The sequence below is a fragment of the Helianthus annuus genome, chromosome 5, assembly GCF_002127325.2.
Source record: "Helianthus annuus cultivar XRQ/B chromosome 5, HanXRQr2.0-SUNRISE, whole genome shotgun sequence".
NCBI classification, from domain to species: Eukaryota; Viridiplantae; Streptophyta; class Magnoliopsida; order Asterales; family Asteraceae; genus Helianthus; species Helianthus annuus.
The window spans coordinates 48,135,884-48,143,738 of NC_035437.2; the positions used below are offsets into that span (position 1 = coordinate 48,135,884).

Genomic DNA, 7,855 nt, shown 5'->3' on the forward strand with positions numbered 1-7,855 from the left:
ATGGATCAGATTGAACATTATGGTAACATGTACAAAGCTAGGGATATTCAAACAGGGCATTTTTTTGCATTGAAAAGATTCCGTTATGATCGTTCTGATCCAGAGAGTGTTAAAAGGATGGCTATGGAGATTGCAATTTTGCGCCATTTAGATCATCCCAATGTCATTAAATTGGAAGGTATAGTGACATCAAGGACCTCTCAAAGTTATTAGATATATTAAACATAATTCGTATAATTATGTAGGTTATTTATGATTATGAATTTCATATGTATATGTATGTGTGACAATATGAACCGGTGGGTTTGTGTTTGGTTGAAACGTTTTAAATGGCAGTTACTCCCGCCATTTTATTCAACCGGAGAAACCGCCACTTTTAATGTATATATAGTTCTTGGCGGGAGTCATTCTCGTTACCAAGACAATTAACAATCTCTGTCCAATTGTCCATTCATTTTCTGATAATCACAAAGTATCATCAATTCGCTGTGAACATGTTATCAAAACCATTTGATGATTCCGCTGCAAGCCCCTTTAGGGGTTATCAAAGTGGTATCAGAGCGACAGGAAATTCTGATCTCCGGGCGAATTCCACAGTCATACCGTGTCAACATCATACACACAACATGAGGGAACAGAACTGGATTGCAAGACGATGTTATTATTGCAACAAAAGGGGACACAAAATCACAAACTGCAAAAAGAAGGAAGATGATGAAGAATCTCAGTTATTACGTCTAGCGATAAACAAAGGAACACAACAACAACAACCAAAAGATGATGATGACAAACAGTGTAGCGGACAGAAGTCAGAATATCTCGTGACAGGGACCGATGGGGGTTTCTGGTCGAACATGTGGTATGTAAGTAAATCCCTTAAACATCATTTCTCAGGAAATTTGGATATGTTTAGACGTATCAAATATATGAATGATGTTGAAACTGAAACCGGAGAGAATCAGTTTTACTTCATCAAAGGGATGGGTGTAGTTGATGTTAATAATGGAATAGAGAAAACCCGTATACAAAGTGTGTTCTATACTCAGGACATAGACAGGAATGTTTTAAGTTATGATCAATTAATTATACAAGGGTTTACGGTGAAGTTTAACGGAGACAAGTGTAAATTGTTTCCAACATTCAGTGTTCCGATTATAAACATCAGAAGTAGGATAAGTGGAATGACCAAAGAGGAAGAACTGGGTCATATGGAAAAACAAACTCTAATGGAAAAGGAATCGGAATTCATGAAGTACAAAACGAATTTCTTGAATGATTATTTCGAAAAACTTGAAATATCATCCACGGAATCGGACTGGAACTTAATGATACTTCAAACTATGAAATTCAAGGATTTTCTAGACTGCAAGGCACTACTTGATATGATGGATGACGACAATTACATCCGAAAATACAAGTTCATTCTACAAACAAAGTTCGATGAAATGGTGGAGTGGTTCATAATCGAAAAGTTAGGAGTAACAACGAGACCAATTCCTGCTTATGCCTCTAACAACCGAAGAATATTTCTGTTAGATTTATATCTAATAGTAGAGAGAGAGGGAGGTCATCGATGCATTACTGAGAACAATACGTGGCCAATGATAGCCAAAGAAATGGGTTTCGAATATGCTGAAGGAGAATTAATGCGGTTAGTGTATACCATGTATTTAGACGTACTTGTGTATTATTACAAGTTCAAGTCTGTTCAATCCAACGTTCAAGACAAGAAGGTAACTGAAGAGGAGACAATGCTGGAAAGGAGTGCAAATCCGAGAGGCAGCCGTAGTGAAGGTGATGCTGCTATACATGATGCAGATCAAGAAGGAAGGGCTGGAGATGTTCAAGGAACCGTGAGAGACACATCGGAGCACTATGCATTGTTCGTCAACAATGAATGGAGTGAAAACAAGAGAAGACAAGCACGACGAAAGTTTGATTTCAATAGGGCGAAAGCAGCAATGGACGATGCAAATGCAAGTGTGCTGAAATACTCTCGAAATCAAAATCATGTTTAGGGGAGGGTATTAGATATATTAAACATAATTCGTATAATTATGTAGGTTATTTATGATTATGAATTTCATATGTATATGTATGTGTGACAATATGAACCGGTGGGTTTGTGTTTGGTTGAAACGTTTTAAATGGCAGTTACTCCCGCCATTTTATTCAACCGGAGAAACCGCCACTTTTAATGTATATATAGTTCTTGGCGGGAGTCATTCTCGTTACCAAGACAATTAACAATCTCTGTCCAATTGTCCATTCATTTTCTGATAATCACAAAGTATCATCAATTCTCTGTGAACATGGTATCAAAACCATTTGATGATTCCGCTGCAAGCCCCTTTAGGGGTTATCAAAAGTTTGTACCTGGTCTTTGAATACATGGACCATGATTTGCGTACACTCACTCGCTTTGTACAGTTGGCAGAGCCTCAGGTTAGTTCTACTAAAAAACATACCTTGTCATAGTTTAACTTGTACATGGTAGGTTCACATGCTAAACACTTTTGAATATGGTAGGTCAGGCATTATATGCGCCAGCTTTTTAGTGGTCTTAAATACTGCCATGACCATCATGTGCTGCATCGTGATCTTACGGGATCACATCTTCTTGTTGACAATAGTGGGGTTCTTAAGATTGCTTATTTTGAGTCTGCTTCCTTCTTTGACCTTGTTCATGAGCAGCCATTAAACAATCATATGGCTAGTTACAGGTATCGAGCCCCTGAGCTTATATTAGGAGCTACTGAATATGGTGTAGGTGTTGACCTCTGGAGTGTAGGATGCATCTTGGCGGAGTTATTTTCCAAGAAGAGGCCTATCCATAACGGGCGTACACAGGTATCTTAGTCCAAGGGCTGTTTGTTCATTTTAATATAATGTTCATGGGTGTTTCGGTAATTTGCAACCTGAAGTTTTAAAAGTGAAAATTTATATCAAATTCACTTTGAAAATTTATATAAAGGTGAATGAATAAAGTAGAGTTTTCATCTGAGGTTCACTCCAAATATTAGGTTTCGTCCACTTCAAACACTCTTCGTCCCTGATCTTTCAAGTCTTAACGTTTTTAATCTAACTCACTAACTCTGTTAAATATTTCGTTAGTTCTTATCAAATGAGAAAAATACCCTTGGTAATTAAAAAAACAATTAGAGTAAACTGCAGTTTTCATCCCCAAGGTTTGCTCCAAACATCATGTGTTGGCCACCTTTAACACTCTTTGTACCTGATTGCGTTTGACCAGCTTCAACCCCAATCGATCATCCCCTATGAGCATTCGAACATTGATCTTGATAGCCACAACATAATGGACCACCGTGACCACTAGATCCGGTTGCTGCCAGCAGTGGCGGATCTAGGATTCACGCCAAGCCGTAACATTTTATAAATAAGCCGTAACGAAATCGAAAAAACATCAAATTTTTCCAAAATTTACACTAAAAACGTCAAATTTTTCCGAGCCAAGCCGTAGCGGAGGTTACCCCCCGGTAACCTCTAGGTCCGCCCCTGGCTGCCAGTCACACACCTTTGCCGGTGTAGATGTAAACAACTACAACTGTTACCAAAATAACTTGTCTGCAGGTGTCGCTTGTTTATTGTTGCCTCAGTCTTTGAAAAACCGATCTTGTAGTTGTAGTTGGAATACTCATGAGACGCTCAAACAGAACCCAAACGCCCCTTATAACACCAACTGAAATATGATCATGGCTGGAATTCGTTTATGTCGTATAATTAGCTCATCAATGTTACTCCAAAACCTTCGAGGCGAAACTGGTCAAACACAATCAAGGACGAGTAGTGTTAAAGGTGGACGAAACCTGATGTTTGGAGCAAACCTTGGTATGGAAACTGTACCTTACTCTTATTTATTTTAGAGTTAAATGCCATTTTAGCCCCTGTGGTTTGGGTCATTTTGCCAGTTTAGTCCAAAGGTTTCATTTTTAACCTGTGGATCCAAAAAGGTTTTACAGTTGCCATTTTAGTCCACTTGGTTAACTTCATCCATTTTTTTTGTTAACGAGAAGGCCAATTCGGCCATTTTATATGGCTGAATTGCCCTTTTAGTTAACCGAATTACATACAAAATGACCAAATTGGCCTTCTAGTTAACAGAAAAAACGGATGAAGTTAACCCAGTGGACTAAAATGGCAACTGTGAAACCTTTTTGGACCCACAGGTTAAAAATGAAACCTTTGGACTAAACTGACAAAATGGCCCAAACCACAGGGACTAAAATGGCATTTAACTCTTTATTTTAATTACAAATGGTATTTTGGTCATTTGATAAGAATTAACAGAAATAATTTAACAAAGTTAGGGAACTGGATTTTTTTTTTTGTTATGTACTAAAAACATTGCAAGTCCCAAATCGGTTGTAGGGCAATAAATGTGGGGTTTATATACCAAATGAGATCTCGCACCCACAAGACTAGTTTTTTGGGTTGAGTTCTCTTGTTCGGTATGTAACATTGGTGGATGTTTTATGTGATAATGTGGTTTTGAGAGAGAGAAATGCAGTTTACTCAAGACAGGGATAACTGATTTCTATTCAGCACAGCACTAAATTCTAGAGTTGACAAAATGGACTCTTGTGTGAGTTGAAAAGGTTGGGCTGAGCCTAAATATTTAAAATTTTTGAGTTTTGTTTACATCAACAAAAATCCAAATTTTGAATATAGGTCATCACTCATTCTGCATTATAATTTAAACCTACCAATTGAGGAAATAGGACAAAGAATGATGCTTTAATCTTTATATAAGAAGTCTATTTAGCATTTTTTTTAATGCTTGTTGTAGCCCTCATCAACATCAATATGAAAACTAACTGGTTTTGTTGATGTCAATACAACTGAATATTGTTTGTGCATAGCCTTATCACTAAGATGGGATCATGAATATGATATAATAAATGATGTTGTGCAATATGTGATGTTTAAGAGTGGAGGGTATGATTTAAATACTTTAGGGTGTTTGAGTCATTGTCCAGCGAATAATATTATGACATGTCAAGTCCCCATTCCACTCCTCATCTTGCACTCAATCACTGGCAGTGATTCAAACATTTGGAGTAGGGATGGCAATCAAACCCGAACCCGCTGGGTAAACCCGAAACCCGACACATTTAGGACGGGTTTGGGGTTGGTTAATCGGGTTTGGGACGAGTTTGGGAATAGTTTTTATTTTTTTTGCGGGTTTAGGACGGGTTTGGGATTTAGTGATATACCCGTTTACCCGATCCAACTACCCGATAAAGTGTACCCGTTTACCCGATATAATTTCTTTTATATTATTAAATTTGTATATATATGATACATCCATTTTTTACACATATAGGTATTTTATTCCGTATACATTGTAGTTATTTGATATATATTTTTATAATGACAATACAAAATGTAACCGGTTAATAGTTACCGGATAAATACCCAATGGGTTTTGAGATGAGTATACCCAACGAGTAATCTTTTTAAATTAACGGGTTTACCCGAAACCCGTGGGGATACCCGATACCCGATGGGTATTTACCCGCTAGAAACCCGACGGGTTTTGGGACGGGTTTGGGACAAGCTTATCTAACCGGGTTTGGGTTTGGGATTACCTAAACCCGTCCCAAACCCGACCCATTGCCATCCCTGATTTGGAGAGTGGTAAAAAAATTAAAAAAAAAAAAATCTGATTGGTTGAAATGGGTTGGGACCCACCATTAAACTCCCATCTCTCTTCCTTCCCTCCTCTTCCTGCATCGGTGACTATACACCGAAAACCCAACTCCCTGATCACTTAAAAGGGGGCGGCACCAATTCACCGCTCGGTGAAACAAACTCCCCGAGGGAGTCACCGATATCGTACCGACACCCCTTAACTGATTTCAATAAGTGACGGTTATATGACATATTTGGTTAGATTTCCTTCTATTATCCTCATTGTAATCTTATCTTATATATATTTGGATTAATAGTACATACTACCTACAAGGTTTCATTATTCTGTAGATTCTTAACCAAAAATGCTTAAATTGTCATAGGAGGAGCAGCTCGTGAAGATCTTTGCATTATGTGGGTCACCTCCTGATGAATACTGGACAAGATACAAATTCCCTTGGGAAATCCTATACAAGCCCACACTCCAATACAAAAGATGACATTTGGAGATTTCCCACCTTCATCATTGACGCTATTGGATGTCATTCTTTCAATCGATCCAACTAAACGTCAAAATGCCGAATATGCTTTGAAAAGCAGAGTGAGTTTGTTTACCTTTCTTGAAACATTCATTACATCTGTATCTGAAGAGGTATGGTCCTAATTCCCTGCCTATATGGCAGGGACCACACCACTTTTGAGCATACATGGCAACCACATCAGCAAAGCAATCCAGAAACTTCTAAAAGCTTCTGGAAGACTGGCAGGTGGCACCAAAGATGCTCTACCAGACAAAAAGGACAACACGTGTCACCATTCGCAGAAGGCCACATAAGCCTGCGGCAAATCAGGGGGCAGAGCTGACAACACCGGTACGAGGTCTCCAGCATGGGCAAATGAAAGAATGCCAAGTGTATCACTACACCTGCCGTGACAGAGCAGACCAAGAGGATATTCCCCTTGGTCGGACAGCTGGCACGCGCCCACAGCTGGCACAGCTGCTCCTCCTTTCCTCACCCTCCGGCTATAAATAGGACCCTTCATCATTCAGGTTCAGGATCTTTTTACTCTCTTCACTCGCTCTATACACACACTGTTTTATTCTCTCAGAACAGTACTTATTCTCACGCTGGAGCCTGGTTAAGAGGGAAAACCCCCATCTCCCCCTCTTAACGAGACTAACGGCTTGCTGTTTTGCAGGATTCAAGCTATTGTTACGAGTCAAGAAAGAGGTTGAACCCACAGAAGAAATAACCCCACAGATTAACCCTAGTGTTAACCTGTGTTTCATCATTGGCGCCATCAGCTTTTTTGCAAAACCAATCTCATCTCTTTTCTTTTCAAGAAACACTCGTGAAAATGGCTGAGCAAAACCCTTCACACCACGTAGATGGAGAAGTTTCTTCCTTTGAACTCGTTTCGGACTCAGCACACGTTCAAAGGGGTCAGAGGAACGAAATCATCCAAGAAGGGCAAACAAACAACGATTTTCCTAGCATTTTCGGAAGTGCGTCCAGGGTCGCTAGCCAAACCACAACTGGACCCATTTTCCAAACACCCACCAGGATAATCACCCAGACCACAAACAGATCCACTTTCCAACCTCCACAGGGGGTAGTCCAGCAAATACCCCCATCCGGGCTGGTTCAAACACCTCCACCGATGCACACATCAAGCCATGGAGCTGGCCCCTCAGCTCCATCGGAATAGGCACAACTAAATTTCTCTGCACTATTAGGGCTACCCGAATGAAAAACTCTGGCTTCCTGGTACGCCGAGCAAATGACATCTATAAACCTGGTTTACACACAACTGAGCGCGCAACAAGCCCTGCTCCAAGCACAGGCTAACCAATCGGCGTTCGCTACTCCACCGCAACGGTCTCTGAGCACACATACGACTCAACAGGTCAATGCGTGGACTTTACGCCCAGAAAAAGGACCTGCAACAAACATTAGAAAGCCTAGCGTGCATGACACGCGCGACACTTATGGTGAAACAGAAAGCAACTATGTGCAGCACTCCAACTTACAACGAAAGCCGATTCAAAGCCGCCTAGGCGCGCGCAATATGAACAATGAGTGGGAAGACGAAGAGGAAGATCCAAAGTACAAGGAAAGCACAGTGTTCAGCAGGTTACATCCGGAACACGCGTCATACAAGCCCGCTAAGCGCGCACGGTACAACCCAAAGGCAGAGCATG

General features: G+C 40.2%; 1 pseudogene; it reads left to right on the forward strand.

Moving 5' to 3' along the window:
• Window positions 1–6,316, forward strand: LOC110943280 (annotated as a pseudogene).
• Window positions 6,317–7,855: the final 1,539 nt, after the last annotated feature.